General features: G+C 43.6%; 1 protein-coding gene across 10 annotated transcripts in view; it reads left to right on the top strand.

The window, feature by feature from the left end:
* The window catches only part of FHIT (fragile histidine triad diadenosine triphosphatase), a 1,457,066-nt gene extending 1,450,890 nt beyond the window's left edge, over nucleotides 1-6,176 (top strand). For 9 of the 10 annotated variants that reach the window (XM_035725008.1, XM_035725007.1, XM_035725006.1 and 6 more), the window contains one exon: nucleotides 5,350-6,176. The gene's annotated coding sequence lies outside the window, so the exon portion shown is untranslated. The remainder of the gene's footprint in view (nucleotides 1-5,349) is intronic. The other variant, XM_027587842.1, reaches the window with a different exon arrangement.
* The last annotated feature ends 17,277 nt before the right edge of the window (nucleotides 6,177-23,453 follow it).

The raw sequence follows: 23,453 nt of genomic DNA, 5'->3' as shown, positions 1-23,453 counted from the left end.
TTGTACACACTCCAGACACAAGTGCCATTAATTAAATAACACACTCAGCAAACTCTCAGAGCCATTAATTATCAAAGGTAGCCTGCTCCATACTTGGCTCCAAAATTCTATTATAACAAAAGAGCACAAGCAGAGTGAAGGAATATGCGAGAAGGAAGGTCACCCTCCAAAGCATGATAAGAAGAAGCTGTCAGACAAAGTAAATGACAAAGCATGTATACCTTTTAGCTTTCCTTTTGCCCCTTTGGAGAGTTGGGAAGAAGGGAAAGTATTTCACATTGTAGGGACTTTCTTTCTCAAAATTAGTTTCTCTCACAAAAGACGTAAGTAAATATAAAGTAATCCTTTTTCATTTCAACTGAGTTTCAGGGAAAAGTAATATCAGCTGAAGATTTAGAGACAAATAAAACCTGTTCTTCATAAGCTCCCTCCGAACGAGAAAGCCTTTTAAGGGGAGTCTTTGCTGGGTAGAGATACAGGGAAGGGGACGTCAAAGGGACAAATGTGGAAGACGGAGGCCTTACTGGTTTCAAGTGGGCAACAAGAAAACGCTCCAGGAGTACTGCGAATTTGCCAGCAGCGGGTTTGCTCTGTTCTGCCTCCTCACTCCCACCATCAAGCCTCAAAGGCTTCGCAGCTTCACTTGCCAGGAGACAGTGGGATAAAGGAAGTGCTAAGCCCCGCAGGGTCTCCGTAAATCACTCACAGCTACAAGCTTGGGCATCATCTTTCTCATGTGTTTGCTGTTCTTAGTGTTTGATTTATCCCTTCAAAGAGAAAACTGACAATGCCGAGTCTGTGGCCACTCTATAAAGGACAGCCCCCAGGGTGAGCCCCAACTCTGCTGCAGAAGAGCACACGGCATCTCCCCTCCTGAGCGGGGCTGGCCCCATGGTGCCCTCAAGGATGCACAACTGCGGGACTGGGCCACGGGGAAGTTTCGGGGGAAGTTAATGCACACTTTCTCATCAAAGGAAGTTGTGTTATTAATCAGTACGAGTGGCACACCACAGAGGAATGGTTTAGAGTTAGGAAACTTGGCATGAGGTCGCCCTTCTCTCTTGAGTCTGTCCTCGCACCGCTGGGTTTCTGGCCACTGTGCTGGGGGGTAACCCCTTCTATCTCTAGATGGAAGGATAATTGCACTGCCTGAGTTCCTCATCAGAGTGGCTCTCTGTTCCTCACTATATCTCCCCCAGCGTCCCCTTTACCCACTTACTCTAAGAGATTGCCACCAGCGGCTTTTGTGGCCCAATTTCTGAGACAAGTTTATTAAGGAAGAGCTGAAAAGCAGAGGTCAGAGGTGCCTGCCCGTAGAAAATTGCTCCTCTTGTTTTTGGTGTGAGCAGAATGACTTTCCATGGCTGTCTGCCTGTAGCTCTAGCCTGCTAGGAACAAAGAGTTACTTTTAAAAGAAGAGAGCTGTTACAGAGGAATTTGATGTTGGTGTCTCAAGACTTTGTTTTGCTGGTGAGTGTGATTGCTTTGCCTTAAAACCATTTCTGTGACATCCCTGGTAATGGATGCAAAACAGGTCATCTTATTTAACCTCATGGGCAGGAAGCACTTACCTTTGAAGGCCAACATTTGCCTGGAATGTGTGGCTCTGCTAAGACTGCAGCAGACGGACAACCTTACTAGAAGTTGGACATTTGCATCTGAAACCTACTGAAACTTGTCTCCAGCACAGGGCACTTGGAGCATTTTATTGGGAGCACACTTTGGAGCCGAATCAAAAAGGAGACAGGGTTGGAGCTCTTTGCTTTCACACACAGTGGTTTCCCCCCAGAGGTCTAAGCCACCCTTCCAACTCGTTAGATCAGAATCTTGGGGGTGGGGGGCTAGGAGGGAGGCATGTCATTTTTCTTTTAGACCTCCCCAGGTGATGCCAATGAATAGCCAAGTTGAGAAACACAACCTTCAAGAAACTGAAGGGGACAGTGTGTTGAATTTTTGTGGCCCCAGATGTTCCTTTTGTCTTCTGTCAGTTGGATGGACCGTGGCCGGCTCCCTCTGAGGTTCACCTACAGAAGAGAGAGACGTTGATCTGTTTTCTTAGCTTCAAAGCAGAAACTCCTCCTCTGGGCCTATCAGAGAGGAGGAGGCACAGAGGACAAGGTAGAAGCCTCCTTCACTGACACACTAGTGCAAAGATGTTGTCTTGAATGCACGCAGAGGTTGGCTGAATCTGTTGAAAATGGGAGACTCTGCTCCCGTTTTGTGGAGAAGGACTTTTTGGAGTATGATGACACTGGCACGGTCAAGAAGTCGGCATGGTTTAGCTCATAAGCTGGGGGGATCCGTTTGGTACCTCCGCTTAGGCCTGTACTCGCTAACTCCTGACGACAAAATGCAAATCGACGTAGAAGACTCGCCTGAGGCCTCCAGGGAGAGCCGGACGAGAAGATGACAGCACCCACCACACGGACAGCCCTACTCAAAACTTAATCTTTCTCCTTTAGACATTTTTATTTTCCTTCCAAATTCGAAGCTCTCCTTTCCAAAAATCTCTTCAACAGTCCAGGGTCATGGTGCTTCCCTTCTGCCTTTATTCCCTACCCTGCAAAACAAATATCTCAGATGAACTTCATAATACTCACTGTTATTCCTCAAGCACGGCCTTGCCAGGGAGTGGGGCATTCTCGGTTTTCATCTGCCACCAGATTAGAGATGTAGAAAGACTTGAAAAGCACACGTTCATGGCAATCAGTCACACTTCACACATTCCAGGCCCATGCTCTCTGTTCTTGAAGCTCCAAAAAGGCCACATTTTTGGGACTGGTTGCCTGGCACCCAATCATCTTTTGCCTCGCCGCATCCTGTGCCGAGGGTCTTCCCACAGGGGCTGGAAGTGCCTTGAGGATCCCATCATTCACCTCTTTGCACCGCCTCAGGGTTTCACTCACACTTCAGTAAAGACATTTGTTGATATACCCAGGCAGCCCCGAAAAACACCATTGTGTAAAGGGTCTATTAAAGGGAACTAAGGACATGAAGGGCACCTACTATATGACACCCAACCAGAAGATGGGAAGATGAGCACCTTGCCGAGGGGCACCCTCTCCAAAAACGAGACTGAATCTCTTGCTGCAGAGCTAGGCTCTGATGTTCACTTGCTTTGACTGGCAATGCAATCTGGAGAAAAAAATCATGGTAGTGACACCAGGGGCTAACCCAAGTGAGCGCTTGCAGTGGGCGAGGCTCTGCTCCAAGGGCTTTGTGTGCATTCACCGGCTCAGTCCTCTCCCCGACCCCAGCCGGTCATGCTCCCCATGGCCTACAGACACACAGCCAGTCAGTCATGAGGCTGGACTTCAGACTCAAGTCTCCGCAAAGTCTGACACGTTCCCTCTCTGTGCTCTGGCATGAGAAGATGACTCTGCTTCCCACAAGCTTCCAGGCTCGTTGGAGAAAAGGAACTGCTGAACACAGAGCCTGCAGAAGCTAGGCAGACAGTTTGGATGCCAGCGCTTGTGAGGGATGTGTGCGGAAGCATTGGAAGTAGACTGACGGAAAGCCTGCTCAGGTACAGATAGAGGCTTCCGCGGAGATTCAGAAATTACAGGGTTGGTGTCGGGGAGGGCGGGTGCGGCCAATAACATAGGGCCACAAAGACCAAAAATAAAACTGAGGGAAACTTCTCCTAGGACATAAATCTGCCCTAGACAGGTAAGGCGGAGGAAAAGAAAGGGCACATCCATTTTCAGGCCTGCACAGGTGCCTCTGACTCAAAGTCAATAATTGTTCAAGGACAAGGGCAATGATGAATGATTGGGAGATGACCTGTATGTCCAGACAAGATGGGTGGTGCTGGGCACAATAGAGAACAATCCCAATGTCATATAGAAAGGAGACAGGCCCCCATCTCTGGGGATGGGGGGCGCTGCAAACTGGTGCATACACCCTACTTTCCACCCCTCACTCACAGATAGCAGTAGATGCTGGGGGAAGGGGGCAGTGGATCCTGAGCTCAAATGTGAAGGCTGAAGCAGAAGTGGCTAGGCTTCTACGTTCTGGGTCCTAGAAGGGACCAGATGTGATTCCAAAGGGATGCCCTGCCTGCCCTTTGCTCTCTTACCTTGGTATGAACTTACAGAGAAAGCATAATGCTAGACTCGCTAAAAACTCTCTCCATGTGCCAGGGTCTCCTCACCGAGGTAGGGCTGAACAAGCCCATACTGGGGACACCCTTGAACTACGCACTGGACCTAGAAAGCAGAGGTTTTGCTGCTCAGCCTCCCAGATCTCTGTCCACAGGGTTGCACACAGAGCCATCCATTTAGCAGACAAGTAGCAAACAGGAAGTGAAAAGTGATGTAAATCTACACTGAAGTCTTTTTTTTTTTTTTTACACTGAAGTCTTTTGAAATCATTGAAGGGGAAGTCCATTTGTGCTTCTCAACAAAGTTCCTCAAAATCTCTTCCTATATCACACCCATGGTAGCTATGCCCAACATCTCCCAGCACCTCTTCTTTCAAGCTTCACCCAGTAACATGGAATCTAGCCCAGAAAATTCTCATCTTTCCTCCTCTCCTGTTTAATTTTCGCTTTCCCATAACTGTCTGCCTTTTCCAATGTCCTCCAAGCTGGTAGCCTCACCCTGTCCAGTTCCCGACCACTCCCACTTACTGATACCAATAATTAAGGCCCAGAAGCCAAGGATCCAACACGTTCTCCTTTGGGGTAGAGGAAGAATGCCAGAGATATGAAAGGCATTTGTATGATCTAGGGGTTTTTCTTTCAAGGTTAACCTCCCCCTTTCCTATTTTATGAGTAGAAATTATTTGTTTTAATTCTAGCCCAAATCCTTAAGGTAACTAGCCTTGAAGCAAAGCAAATTCTGCCCTCTACACACTAGCTCAGTAATTCCCCAAATCTCAGACTCTTTATGGAGAGCTCGTTAAAAAGCACAGATTCTCAGGCCTCTCTCCAGACCTGCTGAGTCAGAATGTGGGGGACTCAAGAAATCTGTGTTTTTAACAAGCTCACCAGGTAATTCTGGTAACGTCTATGCTTGAGAATCCATTCTTACCCTAAGGTCTGAATTGACTTCATTTGTATGTAAGCCTCGTGTCCATAAAATAGATTCTTAAGAGACCACACAGCTGACCTCTGGGGCATGGGGTGTGGACAGAAGCCACAGAAAATGTGGGGATCCAGGGAGTATCAACAGGGTTGGAACCCACCTATTTCACACATTCTGCCCACATCTATATGGCTTCTTCGAAATTGTTAGTGGCAATCCAACAGATTAGCGGTAAGCAAACTTAAATTTTGTTTATTGCCATAACTCAAAAAATGCTCTTGGTTCTAACTAAACGTCTGTTTTTATGTTCTGTCATTTCCAGGCATGAAAGCAACTTGAACAAATCCCAAGGCATAAGGAAATGGGCCTCATTCTCTAGGACTCTGCGGCATTGGAAATGAAGCTAAGCAGACTTTATTACATCCTACAATTCTGCAACCTTTTGTGAAGCATTTTATTACACTTGTGGAAGCCATTGGGGTTATGTTTCAATCATGATGACTGACAGGCTAACTTCAAAATAACAGCATCGACAGCCCTTCCACACTTCCTGGGCTATGTACTTAGAATAGAACCTTTTCTAAATTGTCCCTTGGCCTGGATGGAAATAAAATGGCAGTTAAAATATTTATCTTGTGTGTTGGGTAACTTAAAAATTGATATTTTGGGGCCTCTGAAAGGCATAACTGAGGAAGTCGATCTGTTAGAACTACCGTGCTTCCTGTAACCAAAGGTTTCTTAAAGATTAGATAAAATTTAGAGAGTTTCCATTTTTGGTAGCAAACAAAACAGAATAAGAGATGCATAACCTTTCCTCGGCTATATTTTCCTCCTGCCTTGGGTGCAGAGAGGCAGAGCTGAAAGAGCTTAAGATGGCAAAAATGGGCTTCAGGAAACTAATAAACATGTAATGAGGTGATCAGACACCTCGGACTGGGCTATCTGAGTGGCAGGAATGTAACGAAAGGGAATGGAAAAGCTCTTGATATTGGCTGAGGAAGCATGCCCCTTGCCCGTAACAGTCAATTTCTTTAAGGAAGGATGACAGAAGTAGGCTCTTTCTTTCCTCTGGTATATTAATAAAAGGGGAGATTTGAGTTTATAAAGAAAAATAAAACACATCAATGGCATTGCAATAAAGAACGACAAAAAGCCTCCCTAAGAATCTCTTTTGCCTTATGGGCTACTCCCTGACCCCAACACCATCATCGACATATGGTGTATTCGTTTCCTATGAGTGCTGCAACAAATTACTGGCTTCAAATGACAGAAATGTGTCCCCTCACAGTTCTGGAGCTCAGAAGTCCAAAGTCCAGTGAGGCCCTGCTCCCTTCAGAGGCTCTGGGGGAATCTCTCCTAGCTGATGGTGGCTGCTGGCAAACCTTGGATTTTCCTGACAAAATCCCAGTCTCTGCCTCTGTCTTCACCTTCCCCCTCTTCTGTGTGTCTCCTCTGTGTATCTCTTCTAAAGACACTTTGTCACTGGATTAAGGGCCCACCCAAATAATCCAGAATGATGTTCTCAGGGTCTTAATATCCTTCACTTAATTATCTCCGCAAAGACCCTTTTTCAAAATAAGAAAACAGAGGTTCCCGGGATTTGACGTGGATGTATCTTGTGGGAGGAGGGCACCATCCAACCCACTCCCTAAGACGTTGGGTGTTTGACTGTTTCTGATCTAGTATAAGCCAATAGACTGAGTATGACAATCACATCTTCTTTCAAATCTTCTCATATGCCTTTGCCAAAGCCCTATTTATTGACAATAGTTTGGCAGATGCCTTCTTGAGACCCTAAAGCCTCTCATTCCCAAGCCTCATCTGAGATGCTTCTTTCTTAGCTAAAAGGAAAAGCACTGCAATCTGAACAGGATGTGTTCAGAAGATAAAATGCCAGTGAGGGCAGATGCCAAGTACTAGTGATTTCCCCCAGCTCAAGGGTTGCTAATTTGTGGTCCAAAGAAAAGCCCTAAAAACACCAGATTTTTCTTATCCCCAGAAGGTCAGACACCAATTCCATCCTCGTTTTAATAGCAGATGTCGCCAGAAGACCAGGCCCCTGCCTTTGGGGCTAATTCCACATTTTATTCAATGGCTTTCAAAGAAGTGAATAAACAGTCACTGATGAAACAGTTGAGTGATACCGCAAGCCTAACAGCAGTTGTGTTTTCTATTTCCTCCATCCAATTAAAACCCTAGAGGAGCCTCATTTCTGCCCTTCCTCCCATGAATTTCTTCAGCTCAGCATCTTCCTATAAGTCTGCCATGGTTTGGAGGCTGTGGAGGCTGTTGGAGACTACGGAGGCTGTGGAGGCTGGGGTGCAGAAGGCCAGCCCTGAAGCTCTACTTCCATGCCAGCCCCATGAATCCATGCCCAGTGGGAGGCCTGATAACCCAATAAGGACTGTTTATAGTGCCTTTTAAGAGATGTTTCTAGGACTAACAAAGCTTACTGATACCAATATGGAAAAAACAACTATTACTCCATTTGCTAAAGTGGGTCCGGTCTGTATGGAGAAAATTCGGAAGGAAAGAACAGTGTCCCTAGCAGTAGCCTTCTTTTTTTCTCTCATTTCTTCTTGGACACAAATACCCACTAGGTGGTTTTGTTTTTGCCCAAGAGCTGGAAAGTACTAATGTTACGGTAAATAATGGATAACTCTGTGTACATGGGAGTCCATTTCCACTGTGCTTATCAGACAACAGCACAGCAGCCAGTCTCTGTATTGACAACATTCTGAAGGAGGATTTCCCCTATTTATTTGTGTGTGCTCACTTTTCAAACTCTAGGTCCATTCCTTATCTTTATTGTTCCATCTATAATCAAATTCCAAATGGCAGAAGAGAATGGCACTCTATTTTTGGCAAAGAGCTTGAAAGGAACTTTCCCCATGATTGTCTCCACCACAGCTGACCTAAAGTTATAAAACGGTACTTCTCAAACCCCGTCAATTCTTTCAAAGAGCTGTGTGTCTCATGAAATGGAAACCTCTCCCATCCATCCCTCTCTGTATCTAAGCTTGAAACTAGGTCTGGCCATGTACCTGCTTCTTCCAGGGATCTACAGTTATTGAGTATAACTGCCCAACAGGTTGGTGAGAGAAGGAAATGAACTTCTGTTGTGTTTTTATTGTAGATACATTTGCAAATATTATTTTGTTTAATCCATACAAGATCCCCATACAATATACATGGAGATTTGGGCTGAGGAAGGTCAGGTAACTTGATCAAGGTCACAAAGTTGATAATAGATGGATTGGGGATCAACTCAGGTCTCATTCCCAAAAGCCTGTCCCTTTTGGAGAATAATCAATAATGAAGGGCTCTCAGCAAATTTAATAAATACCATTCCCAACTTCTCTCCTGAACTATCAAGTTGGTAGGTTGGTCCTTTGTACTGATGTTCAAAGGGAAAGGGAACAGGATAGTTAAGGAAAGGCAGGGAATATTTAAGCATTCTCAAGATGAAAACATCCCTTTAATCATGTAAATGAAAGCAACTAATGACATTTCTATAACTTAAAAACATACAGGAAGAGTATTACTAAAAATGCTTCCTCTGACTCTGAGGCAAATGTGTTAACCAAAAGATTAATGATTTACCTATCCTGGAAATAGAACAATGTAAAATAATTAACATGTAATTACTTAGTTATAGGGATTGAAAACCTATCAGTCCTACTTGGAATAACCACCACTAACAACCCTCAAGCATGCTCACATGTTTGCAGTTAATTTCAGTTCTGCAAACATCTTGACCATCTATACTGTACATCAAATTGAAGGCTATAGTTTTGGCTGCCAAAACTGTGATGGCCCCTGAGATGTAGCTGGAAAGGAGAGTAACCATGGACTGCAGAGGGAAGAAGAATGGGAAGAACAGGGCTAGTTTCAGCAAGAATATGGGTCCAATTCTAGGCGCCTAGAAGATGGTTTTCTGAATCCAGTCATCTTCTTCCTCTTCTCCACCTCCTCATCATGAAATACTATTTGCAGGGTATCTTTGTACCGAGCATTATGCCAGGCATTTTCAAAGCACTATTTCATATAAGCCTCAAAAAAATCAACCCACCTTCCTTCTTTCTTTCCTCCCTTTTAAACAAATATTTATCCAACCACTACTGTATGCCAAGTATTGTATGTATTGGGTGCCCCTGCTACAATGCTTAGCAAAAATATCTGGAAGTAACTATTATTCTCCTTTTATAGATAAGGAAACTGCAGTTCAGTGTTTGTGAGTTGCTTAAGGTCACATACTAGTAAGAGCACATATATGCGACCTAAAGCCTGGAGCTCTTTTCTCTAAGCCAAGCTATTTCTCAGAAGACAGAATAAGAGGGACCAGTTGATGCCCTATGGCTAACTCCTGGTTTTCCCTACAAACCGAGACTGAGAAAACACATCTACATATTCCAGATCAAAATTATCTGGGGAAAACCAATCTACTAAGGTTCAATCTTTGTCAAGTCAAGGAGCATTTACCAAGTACCCTCTGTGTGTCCATTCTGGGGAAGCCTTCTGAGAGCAAGTGAGGCTTTCTTGTGCTCTTTATGTCACCCTGAAAATGTCCCACTGTCCTCTCGTATTTCTACAATAAAGCAACACTTTGATCACTCTCTGAGCATTCTGTCCAGTCACCCTGGCCAGGGGTGCCCATCTCCCTATCCCATGCCATTCCTAAGAAAGAATCTGAAATAATACTCTCAGATTCCCAATGAGCCCCAGGCTGCTGGTTCAACGTCATAATTTAGTAAATAGTCTTCCCATCCAGATTGCTCAGCATTCCTCTTTTTCTTCTCTCTGCTAAAAGGTAGGCCCACAAAAATAAGTCCATAACCCTGAGAGACAGCCTAAAGCACGAGTTCTCCATAAATATCACTGGTAGGGCTTGTTAAAATTGATTGCAAGACCCTACCTCCAGAGTTTGATTTGGTAGATTTGGAGTGGGGCCTGACATGTTCCCAGGTGATGCTGATACTGCTGTGTCAGGGCCCACACTTTGAAAACCACTGGCTTGGAGGGATGATTTTTTTTTTTCTATAAGTAAACAGAATTTGTTTCCAGTACAGAATCCAGCTTGTTTTTCAGGCCCTGAATTTAACATATCTTAGTGTAGAGGTAATGAAATGCAAGTTAAATCCAATCGGTCCACTCAAGCATCTCCAGTAGGTTTCTGGAGTTATTTAACACCGCAGAAGACTTCCTGTCTGGGCTAATTAAGTGATTAGTTTAGATCGATAGATGAACAAAGGGAAAGTGGGGCCGCTATAGCTCACTACCAACTTAATAAAATGGTGCTAACTTCAGCCATGAGAAGGAGCATGGGTTGAAAATTGGGCTTAGCTGCTGAAGACGTCAATGTTTTATCTTAGGAGGAAAGGAGCTCACCAATGCTATAGGTGGAATATGGTTATTCAAAAGGACTCTTACAAATGGGGTGACTTTGTTTGGCCCTGTTAGTCAAACAACTCCACCATAAGGCAAAGGTGCCATTTTGAATAACTGACATTCATATCTGCCTCTCACAACTGTAGATATCAAGCGTTGCCAATGACTTGGTGTATAGGCAGACATCTGCCCTCAAAAACCTCATTGTGGTTGTGCTCCCAGTCAAAATTAAGTAAGGTATGAAAGCCATATACGTATAGCTTTGGAAGTTTTCATTAGCTTACGTATCTCACATTTTCAGGAGAAGAAAATGGTAGGAAGCCTGCATTGATTGTGGATCAGCCATGTACCTTTTGAGACAGATGGTACTAGTCTGATTTTTACCAACAAGGGAAATGAGGCTCAGAGAAGGTGTTACCCAAGGTGGTGGCAATGATGATGACAACAATAATAGCACCTGACATTTATTGGGCACTCACCACGAGATAATGTTTCAGGCATTTTTTTTCTAGGTACTCCATATTGTTATTCCAATCAATCTGCACCACAACCCTATGAGTACATCTATTATTATTATCCTATTTTACAGAAAGGAAAATTGCAGCACAAGGATGTGTGCCTTGCCCATGGTTATCTAGTTGGTAAGTGTCAGAGCTCAGCATTGAACCCCAGTGGTGTGAATCCAGAATCTATAAATCACACTTTGCTGGCTGAGATGTAAACCCCAATAGACCAGACTCTGAAGTCCCCTCTCTTTGCTGCCCTGACTCTTCTGGTGATGGAGCCCAGTGGAAGTCTTTCACTCACAACCAAAGACTAGAGCTAAAATATCCCCCGCTCCGTCTCTTTATCCCTTTGGAGAACGAGGCCTTTTGTGTTCAGACAGCCTCTCCCAGGTTGATACCTGAGCCATCTGACTTTGAGAGAAGGTGGCTCCACCCTGGAAGAAAACCCAAAAGAGGGAAAGTGTGTCATTGCACCAAGCACAATTTCCCCAAACTTTAGCTCTTGGCAACCTTCCCAACCTTCATTGTGTTTGTCAGGATTGTTGTCATCATCATTGCCACCACCTTGGGTAACACCTTCTCTGAGCCTCATTTCCCATGTTGGTAAAATCAGACTAGTACCATCTGTCTCAAAAGGTACATGGCTAACATGTCTATGTTATTAATATATTTCATTTTATTTGACTCTTCTTTTTACTTACATTTTTTCAAGGAAACTTAAGATTATTGCAGCAAATGGAAAAGCAGTATCCCTGGCCATAAACAGAAGCTAACCATAATGATGAATACAAGGCTATTAAATTCTAGCTAGGTACTGTGAGCTGCTGAAAGCCCTGCCTCTGAGGCCTGCCTCCTCACTTTATTATAAAGGGACGTTAGCAAGTGTTAGAGAGGTGTTAAAATACACTGGCACCAGACAGAGTCCTGCTCCTTGAGGACTGAAAGAGAAGTGGGAAGGGAACAACTTCTCACCTTATGATTTAATGGGTTTTTTGGCTGTTTTGTCCACAGGCCTGCCTCCAAAATTCCTCCCCTGCACCAGCAGTGCTATGCTTCCCACTGGTGGCAAAGCAGACCCAGCTCTGTGGGGCCTGGCTGTGCCCTGCCCATGCCCTAGAGCCAGGCTGAGCTGCCCCTAATGCTTTCTAATCAACAGGCACATCTTGAAAGGGGGGAAACCTTTGGGTGTTGAGTTTGTGTGTGGTGTAAGGAAATGGTCCAGTTTCATCTCAAGTTCAGGTGCCTCCGGGAAACAGGCAAAAATCAAGGAGAGGAAAATGATTACACTGTCAAAGCCGCAGAAGGAACTTACAACAGTAATAGTGATCACTGAGGAGTTTTCCCTTTGAACAGAAAAGCCTTTGATGGTGCTTTCCTCCATTCTTCTGCTATTCTGCAGCAAGAATGAATAAGCAGGAAGAAACAAATGGCGCTTTTGTATTTTACCAACATCTGCCATAGAAGGAAAGGGATGGCCCAACTTCAGGGTGGAAAATCCAGACCTCCATAACCATAGCCATCAAAAAAAAAAAAAAAAAAAAAAAGAGAGAGAGAGAGAGAGAGAAGGGAAGGGGGAGAAAGGAGAAGTAAATCCAACAAAAAGAATTTAGTGATGCATCCCACAACCCAACCCCAAGGATCCTGGAAAATTCACAGTCTTAAGTAGTCTGAGAAAGTCACTCTGTCCCCCCCTACCCATTCTTCCAACCCAAGCTTCTCTTCTCTATCTGGTAGAGCCCCTTTTTAATAATGTAAGTAGACTTGATAGTAATAAGCCATTTTATTGCATAGCCATTTTTTGTAAGAAAAAGGCAAACCCAATAAAACTGTCTTTCCATAAAGTATATGGAGCACAGAAACACCCCTCTTGACAAGGGCCTTTGTAAATGATGGTGGTGGTGGTGGTGGTGGTGATAGAGACCACTTTCCATGGAGGAAACATGGTGCTTTACTTCCACCAGTTAATGTCCACAACAACCCAGGAGGATGAATCCTATTATTCTTCCCATTTTATAGACTAGGAAATGAGGCTGGAGAAGTTAAGTAACTTGCCCAAGATTACAGACTTAGTTAAGTGACAGAACCAGGCTCACATCTATGTTTGTTTTGCACCAGAAGTCTTGGTCTTAACTACTAAGCTCTGTTGATTCCCTGATGGAAATGAACTAAATATTCATTATCATTTCTGTATAATTATATATAATTAATCAAGACCAAACTAAAAGCCAAACCTTTCCCTAAGGCTCTATAGACCCAATGCCAGTTTGCAGAAGATGTAGGACCTGGATAGTTTTCTCACATTAAAATCTTATTTATCCTTTCTGTGCATATCACAGATCAAGTACTAATAAGGTCAAGTCATAGTAGCTGAGATTTACTGAGCACATATTAGGTGCCAGATCTTATGTTAAATGCCTCCCATGTATTTCTCGCTCTTAATTCTCACCATCTTGTGAGATAGGTGTGGCTTAGGAGAAACGTAAGGCTTGGAGATGTTCATTAACAGGCTCAGAGTTGTTCAAGGTCACTCAGCCTCCATGGGGCAGAGCCAAACCATGAATGCAGCCATCTGTCTGCACACTGCAGAACCCACACTAGGATCTGGTATAGCAAAAAGATGTAGGGGCACATGAGTTACAGACAGTGTACTTTCCTCTTCCAAGATTGCAGTGATAGATGTAAGGAACTCATGAAAATGTCCTGGGGACTTAATATCTGAGACTTTTTTTCTAGGCAAGTCATCTAGACCTAAAGCTAGCTAGAGATGGGCTCTTCATAAGATTTCCATGCTTCCTGCACTGCTGAATGAAAAAGGGAATACTGTCTTCTTTTAGGGACCCAGGGAGGCTGTCTACCTACAGCAGGGCTCACTTATAAATCAGGGTTGTCTGTGTCTATTACTCAGGAAGGCTGGAGAGTAGGGGGATCCAACAGCCTTCCAAAGTAAGTGTTCTGGAAACTCTTTAAAATATCCACCCTATGTATTTTATATTTCCTGGTCTAGCTTCGGTATGCAAACTTGAATTACAATTTATTGCTTAACTGTGCAGAACAAGAAGCTGTTAGCCCTAAGATTGTTCTCAACTGGAATGTGCACAAGATTTAGAAGGAACTTGCCAAAGAAAAGCATAGCCCAGAGCCTTTCCCTGGGATTCTCATGCTGTTGGTCTGGGATGGGGCCCAGGAAACGCTATCAGAGCAAAAAGGTTCAGGAGACTCTTCTGCAGATACTCAGTAAGTACAGGTTGAATCCCAAACTCAGAGACTTCCTCCTGCTGCAAAGCTTCTTTGACTACCCTGACCTGATTCTACACCTCAGAGTTGCTATCGCCTTTGGGGCCTTCTAATTTTTTCCATCTATTTCATGAATAAATGAGGGAGAGATACAAGGAGAGAAAGAGGAGGGCAGGGAGGAAAGATGCACAAAGTGTACACGTGGGTGTCTCATTTCTAATGACATGGTTTGAGTTCCTGGATCCAACTATACCTGAAACAAATAGAACCCCTAGACTTTTTAGTTATGTGAGCTAATAAATGCCTTTTGGGATTTTAGCTACTAAGCAGGTGGTAGAGAAAAGAATGAATCATTTTTTGCTTGTCCTGAAATAGAAAATAGATATATGTGCGTAACACTGTTGTTAAATAAAAGGACTGAAACACATTCACCCTGCCTGTGTGGGGCTGAGCCAGGACCCAGCCTGTCCGGCCCTTTGTGTTTTCATCACCACCATCACCATTATTTCAATCTAATTCTGTGGTTTAATTGTCCCAGGGTTTTGTGCCCCCGGGGAGCTGTGAGTAAATAGCTGACAACTGTGGCTCCTCTAGGATGCTCATATCAGAATTACAGATAGGAGAACAGAAATTGTGTCATGTCACCATGTTTGCGTTTCCAGGATCAGCAGCTGATTGACAAGAAAAGCACTGCTGAAGACAATTCTAAAGTGTCTCACTGGTTTGTGTTTTCATGCCAGAGGCTATGGAGAAAAAAGGAAGAAAGTCAATGGAACCAGATGCCTTATTGTAGCCCTGTAGCTTTTTATTGCAGATTAGAACTGGGAATCCAGCAGGGGTCTCTTTACAAGTGTAAAACAGTGAGGGGCTCTTTGTGTCTCTTACTATTTCTAAAAAGCTTTTTTTAAAATGTCTTGCTTTCCTCCTTTGTGCTTTAATATTAGACCCCATGTTCCCTGGAATCTTAGGGGCCTGAATTCCCACTGTAAATTGACTTTTATTCCCTGATGTCAAATTGTTCTTTTGGAAACAGAAGCAGGATTGAAAGTGGATCTCTGGCCCCAGAACATTCCCTGCCTGCTCTGGGGAGGCTCAGGTACTGCAGAAAGACGGAGGCTGACTCTCCCTGGAGTCAGGAGCAGGGTCAGCAGAGCATCTCCCAAGGACCTAGGGCCACCAGTCCATCGGCTCTCCCAGAGCCATGCTCTGTACTCCATGCTTCACACTCATTCTCTCATTTGATTTTCTCAACTACCCTCTTAGGTTGTCCTTCAGCCCATTTAACAGAGGAGGAAAACCAAGCTCACCAACATTAAGGGATTACTCCAACATAACATAGTGAGCAAGTGGCAGAGACTGAATGTGAGCCCAGCTCTATGGGACTCCAAAACCCAAGATCATCACCAAAAATCCTGAAGGAGGAGAAAGGAGCAAGTGTTTAGGAAGAGGGGTTGGCAAACTACGGGGCACAGGCTGAGTCTGGCTACCCACATTTTCTGCAAAAAAATTTTTTAGTAGAACATGGCCACACCCATCATTTACATACTGTCTATGGTCCATTCCCTCTACATGAGAAAGGGGTAAGTTACAACAAAGAACTCATAGCCAGCAGAGCCAAAAATACACACTATGAGCCCTTAAAGGAAAATGTTTGCCAACCCTTGGTTTAGAACATTGAACATGGCAATCAATCTGACTTAAGAGTCATTTCCCCTTGTCCTCTGTGTTCTCTATTTTTCTCATGTGAGATCTGGGCATTCAAGGGGCAGTGGCCTCAGTGAAGCAGCAATGAGGAGGGGGTGAGGTATTGCATTTTAAGCATCCAAGCATCGTGGTTGGTGCTTAGTAAGTACTCAAGGAAAGATAGCCAGTTACCTGCCCAACAAGACTATGGAACACACCAGTGCAGTGAGAGAATGTGCTAATTCCCATGAGATGACAAAGGGCATGACTGAAGCCTTGGTTGTGGGGTGGACAGTGAGGATTCTTGCAAGCTCTCAAACCAGCTTTTCTGGAAGACTTGAGGCTCTAGTAACCAGCCCCATCAGGGCAGCTGAACCCCTTCCCTGTCAGACCCTTCAGAGGGCCTGGTCTCTGGAGTTGGGCTCTGAGGAAGAATGCCTAAGAATCAGGGTCAATCAAAGTGGTTCTTCATAGAGGACATTGTTTTTGTTTTTGTTTTCCTCCTTTCAGCCCAACATGAAAGATGGCAGTAAAAGAAAAATGGCTCACACAGAAGTCTATTATCTCACTGATGTATCAGAGATTCACAAGCATAACTCCTCTTAACACCAATGAGAACAGAGCAAATAGATAATTTTCTTCATTGCAAAGGTCAAAAGTAAGTTTGTTTATCCTCTGTATTTTAAAGTTATCAGTGATGATTAAACTTAGGTCTGAGCTGAGTGGGACATGCTGAATGCATTTTTACGCCAGCTTCCATTTCTTCTTCTTAAAACATGAAGACTGTCTTAAAAGAAACCACAGGGTTCCAGTTGGCCTCATTGGAACCCACACAGGGGCTCTTTGTGATTATGCTAATAAGTAATCACAGTGATACTTCTCTTAACAGAGCCCAGGATTTTATCTCACTGAAAATTATCTCGCATTAATACTGTGCAGGCACAATACAACATCAGAGACAGCCCAGAGTTATAGGGAATAAACTCACTCTGTGAGCGTGTTCTCTTCCCCAACACAATCACCCATTAGTTTTCTACACCAAGTTGTTCTAGCCAAGAGGAGAAATTGTGAGCTCGGTGATATATTGAATGCTTAACTTCATTAACTAGAGCTAAATGCTAACATGCACAGTACCAGCTTCCAGCACAAATTAGCATCCATAATAAAGCATATAATTAGCCACACACCCAAATGCTCTCCATAATGAACAAGCCCCCAAGAGCCCCCAGCTGCTCTTTGATTTTCCTGAGATGGGTCTGTGGTAGCAGCCTGGTTCTCACTAACCTCTTGTCCATCAGCTAAATGAGCACCTGAATTGACAAGGTCTGGACAAACTCATCCAAAGTCAATAATGGAAGGGCAAGGAGAGTTCTCTGCGTTCCTGGCATAGGAAGGCCCAGAGGGAGTTAAGCTCAAAGTCAGGGTAGAGGTGGAAATAAAACACCGAGTTCTCCTGGTCCCCTGCACTCAAGCCCTGGTCAGTGAACACCAAGAGCCCTTGGTAAAATCAGTATGAGCACTCATGTCTCCAGAAATGCCCATCTACATCATAACCCCTGTATCTGGGTGGCTGGCCATTTACAATGGACTTGCAGATCTGCCATCCCTTCCAACCCTCACTGAGAGAGGGTAAAGGATTTGCCCTGAAGGGTAGCAGAATGTGCCACCTCAAAATAGGCCACTTTGGCATGTGGAGCTGAAAGCAATCAGGACCCAGCAGAGCAGGCAAAGCTTTTTACCTCCTTCTTAATGCCTAAGAAATTTAGGTAGGCAGCCTATACTGAGAAGAGAGCTATTTCCAGAGAGAACTTTTTCCTCTGAGAGACTTACATGCATGGCAGAGCTACCTTGGTTTACCAAACAGAGGAGATTTCCTCCTCTCCCCTTCTTGTGAATTGCCTTCTCCCCTTTAAAGCCCCAGACCCCTATCCCTTTCCTCATTGTCTGACTGCCTTTGAGTCTCCTATCTTTGCAGAGCTACCATAGGTATGTATGTAATTAAATTTGTTTTCCTCATCTTAATCTGTCTTTTTATTATGGGGGAAGGGGGTCTCAGCCAAGAACCTAGAAGAATAATGGGGAAATTAATTTTCCTCCCCTAGAGCCTAAAGATGCATAAGAAGCAAAGATTGAATTTGAGCTTAAAACTCCAAATGTGACTCATTTCAGATCAAACCTTCATTTAACACCTATTTCATGCTGTCCACTAAGCTAACATTTGGGGATCCCTCCTACACCAAAGCCATCACCTTGCTTAGTGCATCTCTGGACTCATAGTCTGCCCCTCTATCTTTCTACTTGTCTGTTTTTCCTCCTCTACCATTTCCCTAGACCAAACCACCATTGCCACTGGTCTGACTTTGGGGACAGTCTCCCAGCCCCTCCTCCTGGCTTCCATGCTCTAATTTATCCTCAGCATGAATCAAATTTCAGTGAAAGGTATCAGCCAGAGCCCATCATTTCCCACTTAAGATACTTTAATGGTTCCTACTGTACACAGAATAAAACACAAATGTCTGTCCCCAGACTACAAGCTTCTCTGGGATCTTGCCTCTGCCCACCTCTCTGACATTTGTGCTCCTCTTTCCTAGCTAGGTTCCCCTTTTACTAAACAGCTTTTCCTTTTTCTAATCTCAAATACACCACATTCTCTCTTGCCACAGTGCCTTTTCATTTGCTATCTTCCTGTCTGGAATGTTCTTTTTTGATTCTAGTCTTAGTTTTCTCTCAAGGTTCAAGTCTCAGCTTAAGTACCACCTCCTCCAAGAGACCTTCTGTGCTCACAATCTAGTGAGATTCCTCCACAGTGCTGACATTGTCTCCTTCTTATTTTATTCCTTCTTCTTATCACATCCAGAGAGCATCACATGTGCTTACTCCATTTCCATCACTAGAAAGCAAGGAAGCTTCATGAGGGCAAGGAATGGACTCCCTTACTGATTCTGTATGCATAGCACTTAGCAAAGAGGCACATAGTAAATTATGAATAAGAAAATACTCATTGAATAAATGAATAAAGAACTAACAGCAGTACAGTGTTCTCATCCACTATCCCAGAGCTGCCTTTGTACATTAAGTGGGATGCAAACTTGGAGCACAGGACTTCTTAAAGGACAGAGCAACTGCTCAACTGAACTAAAAAAAAAAAAAAAAATGTCCTTAGAATAATAAGTATTCCCATGTCTTTTCTCCAGGACTGAAAAGCTATACCAGTGCATCCAAACTAAGTGATATATTCATAAGGTGGACAAGCTCCTGGGTAATGGGAGACATCCTATCACCATTCTTCACTTGCTAAGAAAACCTCAAGAATCCCTAATGCAATGGGCAGACCAAGGCTAGAGGCTGACAGAGGGAGCATGTGAAGGTATAAAAAGATGTGATCTTTATGGTAAAGGTAGTTCTAAAATCCGTGTGTGAGCTTATCCAAAGAACAGGCCATGTGTGAATATCCAGATCTATTTTAAGGAGTATCCCCAGAGGTCCCATTCATGGACTCTTCATTGAATGAAACCCTTTCTAGGCTAAAAGGAATCTGCAGTAAAGGCTCTTAAAAAAAAAAAAAAAAAAAATTCTGTTCTGGCTGCAGAGTCTTTTCTTCAGCCGAGTGCACAGGTTTGGAAAGCTTATCATTCCAGACTCTGGGCCCAGGGAACTAAAACCCTTCACCCTATGACACAAAGCCAAATCCAGAGCTTTGCCTTCTGGTCTTTCACTGAAGCCATACTCATCAGTAGAATGCATTTTGTTCAACTGAGAGGTCAACCCCAAGCCCCATCCCTCACCCCCTTGTACCACTTAGGCCAGTTTGAAATCGTTTTGAAGAATACCCTCCAAGTCCCAGGTAGGATGCTCTGTCCTTTTTGTTCTATGGTCAAACCTTCCTAAACTTTGACAAGCTCCCCATGGGAAGAGGCCTCATTCAAGACTCATTAGAGGGGCCCTGGCTTAGTCACAGTCCACAGCAGAGATGTGAGAAAACACAACCAGAAAAAGGAGAATTTTGGCAAGTTTTGGCAAAATTCTCCGATAGTGAGAGCAGTGATTCTGGCAGGTGTCTGAAATCCAACAGAGTATTTTAAGTCCTGAGATTTCCAGAGGAGTGTCCATATAATGTAGTTATTGAATTGGGTATGTGTGTGATATGCATGCTGTGGTCTCTATATAAGTATTTATTTTAGGCCTGCTTCCCTTCACATTGCAAATAAATACATAAAACCAGCCTGTGAGCATCAGGAGGGCTCCATGGATAATGAGGTATTGATTTCTCTGTATAGGGATGCTCCCTAGGACAAGTCCAACAAACTAACCTCTGCTTTCTTGGAGGTTTGCATAAGCCTTCTGGACAGCCTGGAAGATAAGAGGGTAAGATTATTTTTTCAAAAAACTGTTTGGCTACTGTGCAATAAGAAGTGTTTTAAAGCTCCCATGCCTCCCCTTATAGTGAACTGATTTTCCATGGGAAGTTGGTCTCCTGTGTATGATAAGTAGGTCTGAGGAAACCACTGAATATATTCATTTAAAATAGTCTCTCAGCACTGATGGCTGAGAAATTTCCATGGGACTGTTGCACTTGAATGTTCTGCATAATTGAACACTGTGTCTGCAAATAAGACTAATAACCATAGTTGTTCAAATGATTACCATATCATAGATCTTAATAGTCTACCGGAAATGCTTCTGATCGTAATGCTTTTTTCATGATCAGCCAACCTTGCACTGACAGTTGTCCATACAGTTGGAATGGTCACCCACTTCTCTCTTGGCCATTTGCCTACTCACCTCTGTTCTTGGCCAAATTTCTCCACCTATAAAATGTAGAAATTGGACTAGATGATCTCTGAAGTTTTTGAAAGATCTGACATCCTTTCTGAGTTTGGAAGAGTGAAAACATTCTGTTTCAGATACATGACATATATTGAAGGGTGGTGGCCTGCAATGGTCACACAGCTGGTAGGAGGTGCCCCCAAAGCCCTCAGTCCTAACAAGTGTGTTTCTTTGAGCAAAGTAGAGAGCAGAGCCATCATCTGGCAAAAATATTCAAAAGGCTTAGAGAAAAATGAGCACTTCCTTCAGTTAACTGGGCAAGTCATATCCTATTCTCAGTTGCGTTGAATGTGGAGCTCCAGAAACCAGCATCACAGGTTTGGCTCCTGTATTACTTGATGTAATTCTCTGTATAGGTCAGTTGAACAATCTTCTGACTACCCATTTGGAAAATAAAGATGGGTCTGTTAGACTCCTAGGATTTGGGGAGACAGGGCCAATAAGTTGGTATAATTCCCTAATAAAACCAAACACATATACATGTGTATCTATGAATATAAGTGACAGCAGCAGCTCAGTACAGGACATTCAGGGAGAGACTTATTTTTTAGTGAACTTAGTTAACACCATCTTCATGAAATGTGGTGCCCAGTGGGCACAAGTGAAATATTTCAGCTGCTCTCCATAGTCCTGAAACAAGTCTCCAGTCACCAAAGCTTTTATAGCAACCTGACAAATCCATACTGTCTTCCTCATGGCCATGGACTGTGGAGGAGGCCAGGTTTAGAGCTCTACAGGCAGAACATGCCCACTAGAAAGGAAGCCATGGGATTGCTCCTGGGGCATGGCTTGCACTCTGGTTTCCTCCAAACCATGACCTCTGCAGCTTTGCTGCTGTTGGCTCTTCTGCTTGGCAAGGGCAAAACTGACTGATGAAAATCTTGAGCTCTGAAGTCTGCACCCAAATCATGGCTTCTCTACTTCTTTTATTTGGGGGACACCTAACTGTCTGAGCCTCACTTTTCTCCTTTACAAAATGATGATAAATAATGGTATCAGCCTCAAAGGGCAGTTATGAAGATGAATTGAGATTAGAAAGAGCATACAGGTGTAATTCTCTCCTTGCCAAATAATTTTTACTGAATGAGTTTCCTACAGCTGCTGTAACAAATTATCATAAACCTAGTGGAATAAAACAACACAAATTTATTATTTTATAGTTCTGTGGGTCAGAAGTCTGAAATCAATCAGTTTTAGTGGACTAAAATCAAGGTCTCAGTAGGCCTGCATTCCTTCTGGAGGTTCTAGGGAGAATCTGTTTCCTTGTTTTTTTCCCAGCTTCTTGAGACCACCTGTATTCCTGGCCTCATGGCCCCTTCTTGCATCTTCAGAGATCATCACCAGCACCTCTGCTTCTGTTCTCCCATTTCCCTCTTCTGCCTTTGACTCTCCCACTTCCCTTTTACAATGCCCCCTTATGATCACATCAGACCTGCCTGGATAATCCGGGTTAAACTCCCCATTTCAAGATCCTCAAAATCATCATGATCTGTCAAGTCTCTCTTGCCACCTAAGGTAATATATTTACAGATTCTAGGGATGAGGATGTGGACATCTTTCAGGGGCCATTATTCAGGCTTCCACATGCATATAAGTTTGGTTTTCACTGTTAGGGTATTTCTGCCCTTTTTTTTCCCCTTTTCATTTAGATAAAATGCACATACAGTTAAGTGACAAATCTTAAAGCTCAGTTTATGAATGTTTACATATATGCACCCTTGTAACCTCTCTCAAGTCAGGATGAGAACATTTACAGCTCCTTTTCCACCTCCCAAAGGCTACTTTGTGCCCTTTCCCAGTCACTACCGACATCTACCCTGAAGTAATTGCTTACATTTATTCTCATAGATTACTTTTGCCTGTTCTTGAAGTTCATATGCATGGAATCATACTGAATGGCCTTTTTTGCTCAATGAACTATCTGTGAGATTCCTTCAGGATGTGGAATACACTAGTTTGCTCTTTTGCATGGTCATATAATTGGTATTTTTTTAACCAAATATCTATCCATCCAGTCTTAAGAGCATCAACATGCTTCTAGCTTGTCAAGCATTATATCGAAAATCACCTTTTCAAAACATACCCTGGTAGCAATATGTCCTCAGTCAGAAATAATGTGTCACCACCTCCTACACCACTTGTATGTAAGCTGCAGGACCCCGCTTGCATTTAGGGGCTTTTTGGAGTTGTGCAGTGATCTCATGAACCACCTCACCTGCTCCTTGTGGACAGGAACATTAGGCTTTATTTATCTCTGTAAATATCAATCCTAGCACCATGCCAAGCGTGAAGCCACCAGAGCTTAGTGCTATCTTTGCTTTATCTCCATGATAACCATTTTCCTCTGAGGAAAGATACATTGTTGTTGCTTATTGTTTGAAACTCACGTGTGCAATGCATACCCATTTCCTATGTATATTATAAGACCCACTAACAGGAAGTGGCCTGGAAAATTTCCACATGTTCCCTTTCCAACACTGATCAGAAATAAATACTGGGAGTCAAGGCTTGTTTTAGGTAGGCAGGATTTCAAACCCTTGACTTCTATGGGTTTGTTTTTGTTTTTTCCTCAAAGTAGGGAAAGAAAGTATAATTAAGAGTCTAAGTCCAGGGGCGCCTGGGTGGCTCAGGTGGTTGAGCGACTGCCTTCGGCTCGGGTCATGATCCTGGAGTGCCGGGGTCGAGTCCCACATCAGGCTCCCTGCTCAGCAGGGAGTCTGCTTCTCCCCCTGACCCTCTTCCCTCTCATGCTCTCTATCTCTCATTCTCTCTCTCTCAAATAAATAAA

This window comes from Zalophus californianus, chromosome 1 (assembly GCF_009762305.2).
Source record: "Zalophus californianus isolate mZalCal1 chromosome 1, mZalCal1.pri.v2, whole genome shotgun sequence".
Taxonomy (NCBI): Eukaryota; Metazoa; Chordata; class Mammalia; order Carnivora; family Otariidae; genus Zalophus; species Zalophus californianus.
Note: the sequence above shows the minus strand (reverse complement) of the source record. Positions and strands in the feature narration are given on the sequence as shown.